Source organism: Melanerpes formicivorus, unplaced genomic scaffold (genome assembly GCF_026170545.1).
Source record: "Melanerpes formicivorus ecotype bairdi unplaced genomic scaffold, bMelFor1.0.p_v2 SCAF_57, whole genome shotgun sequence".
In the NCBI taxonomy this organism is placed as follows: domain Eukaryota; kingdom Metazoa; phylum Chordata; class Aves; order Piciformes; family Picidae; genus Melanerpes; species Melanerpes formicivorus.
Window position 1 is genome coordinate 4,121,158 of NW_027142409.1, and position 3,021 is coordinate 4,124,178.

General features: G+C 35.5%; 1 non-coding gene across 1 annotated transcript; it reads right to left on the reverse strand.

Annotated features, from left to right (window-relative positions):
• Positions 1-2,420: 2,420 nt before the first annotated feature.
• Positions 2,421-2,492, reverse strand: TRNAG-UCC (transfer RNA glycine (anticodon UCC)). Its single transcript has one exon. It is a non-coding gene; the product is annotated as a tRNA-Gly (tRNA).
• Positions 2,493-3,021: the final 529 nt, after the last annotated feature.

Consider the following 3,021-nt stretch of genomic DNA (forward strand, 5'->3'; position numbering starts at 1 on the left):
ATCCTGTGCTTTTCACTACTCAGCAGGGTCTAACAGGGCCACTTGGTTCTTTTGTCGATACCATATCATACATACGGCATTCAATACTAATTCAGACCTGACTCACGATATGAAGGTAGAAATGCTGGATATTTTGGCATTTGGCAATGCTAATGAAGGAACTAAACAGGTTCTCAGCATTTTATCAACAGGTGCCACTGTCTCAGGACTGCTGGACACAACAACGAATGAAGCATCGACAAACAGCAACGTATCTAGCCACGGCCATAGAAGCAGTCCTGAAACCACCAGTACGACCACCGCACAAAGGAAACAACCTGGGTGGAAATTGTCGTGCCTCTGAGAAACCTAGGTACCTTAAAGTGCCTGACTGCTGGACAGACTCGCAAGTGTCACAGACCTAATAATTTTACTCCAGATTGTCGTAGGCAGAGAAGCTGCTCCCCCAGCGCGAATATACCCCACGTGACGACACCAAACCAGGGTGCTTGGACCGCGTCCCCCTCCCCCTCCCCTTCCCCCCCCCCCGCAGCCCCCTCTGGCAGCGGATAGTGGACCTGACAACAGCCGCATATCACTTTTGAATCCACAAAGCGTTGTCGAGTTCAATTGGCACGGTTCTTTGGGTCTCAGACCCTGTGCTCCGTTAATTGGCAGATTGTCTACCTCTAGACAGGGCATCCTTATAATTCCTGGTTCAATACATTCTGATTATGACTGGGTTATGAAAATTATGCTCTATACCATTGCCCCTCCTGTTAGCACTCTTGTTGGGACAGAAATTGCTCACCTAATACTATCTGAGTCCCGAGTGCCTAAAACTTCTAACAGGATCTGAGGGCAAGAAGGCTCGGGTTCCACTGATATGCCTAATACCTTATTAGCCCTAGAAATCCAAGAGGGAAAACTGGAACAGATTGTAACTGTCAGACACCCTTGTGGACAAATTATACAATTTTCAATGATTATGGATACTGGAGACGATGTCATCATTATACCTAGTCATAAATGGAATGGTCGCTAGCCATTGCTCATGGCAAATGCTGAAGTCATGTGTTTAAAAGGTATCCAAACAACCTGGATTAGCAAAGAGACAGTGCAATTAGCTTTTAACTACAGCAAATCAATCACTGTAAGACCGTACATGTTAACCCTTCCAGTTGCTCTATTGGGCTGAGATGCCTTAAATTAGCTAGGAGCAAAACTCGTTACCGTTCCTTCTCTGTAGCGGCTACTAGTCAGCAACCAACCCTCAAATTAAAATGGAAAACAGATAATCCAGTATGGGTGGAACAATGGTCGCTCAGACACGATAGGCTGCAAGTCGTCAAGACCCCAATACGTAAACAATAACAACTAGGGCACACCTTGCTAGCCACCCTCAACCCACCCCTAGCCCCACCCCCAGAAAAGGGAGGATATTCTGGTACGACTCTTGCCGACCAAAGCTCTGCTCTGATTTAAAGCTACAGTGCTAATGTTTTCATTTCTGATTGCAATGTCCTTAAGAGATTTGTTATTTAGAGTGAGTTCTGCTAAGTTTTCCTGGTAAGCATAATGAATGGTAAGCATAATGAATGGTAAGCATTTGGTATTTACAGATACCTAGTACATAGTAATTGTAGTAAAGTGTAAGTACTTATCAATGAGTTCACATTGTAAGATTTTCTTTTGGTTCGAACCTTCTTAGTTGTGTGCCTAGGCATTTCAAAGGAGCTCCATGTAATATAGTTAAGATTTGTAGTAAATAGGTATTCATTTTAAAAAGTATTCCTTAGCTAAGGTAATGTCTTCATATTTCCTTCTCAGACATAGAATAGTAAAAACACACCCACAAAAAAAAAAAGTAAACAAAAAGGTAACAAGTACAAAACCAAAGAAATTTAAACATAGAAATATATAACAAAAGTACAAAAACTCTGGATACACAAAATAGAGGACTACATAACAGAATAATAAAAAAAAAGAAGAGCAACAATAAAAACAAAATATTAAAACCAAAATATGACACACTAAAAATCATAAGGATTACTAACACAGAATAGCTATTAACAGAAAAAACATAAGAATTGTTGGCAAAAAACAAAAATGAGGATTATCAAGACTGCTAGATTAAAACAAACAAAAAAATCTATAAAATGAAAAAATCAAGAAAATTAAAATGAAAAATTATAATAAAAAAGAATTAATAGAAAAGAAGGATAAAAAATAATAAAAAAGCAAAATTAAAAATTAAAATAGAAAATAGATTAAATAAATAGAACAGAACAGAACCAGGATGGAAGAGACCTTCAAGATCATCGCGTCCAACACCATCTAATCAACTAAATAATGGCACCAAGCAAGATATTGAAGAGGATGGGGCCCAACAATGATTCCTGGCTGCCAGCAGCACTCTTCAGCACCACAAAAACTCCACCTGCGTTGGCCGGGAATCGAACCCGGGTCAACTGCTTGGAAGGCAGCTATGCTCACCACTATACCACCAACGCCCCAAACATGCAAAATCAAACATGCAAAATAAAAAATAATTATAATAAAGAATATAAGATCAAAAAATAAAAATATTGAACACAAGAGAAAAAATAAAATAAAAAAAAATTGAAAATAAAAAAGTGATTAGAATAAGAAATTAAAATAGAGATTAAAAATTACAATAACAAAATAAAAATGATAATAAAGAAGGCAAAAAAGAATAAATTTAAAAATTACAAAGAGTAAGTTAACAATAATAATAATAATAAAAATTTAAAGAATTAAAATGCAAAATAACAAAAAATTAATTAGAAAAAATATAAAAATTAGATTAAAATTAACAAAACAAAAAAAAGTTAACAAAAAAATTAAAAAGTGCAGATAAAAAAAATAAAATGCAATGAAGAAAAAATATATACATTAAAATGGTATAAAAATAATTAAAACATAAAAATAAAAAATTAATTAAAGATTAAGCAAAAATATAGATTAAACGTAAAAATATTAAACATATAAAAATAATAAATTCAGAATAGAAAATAATAA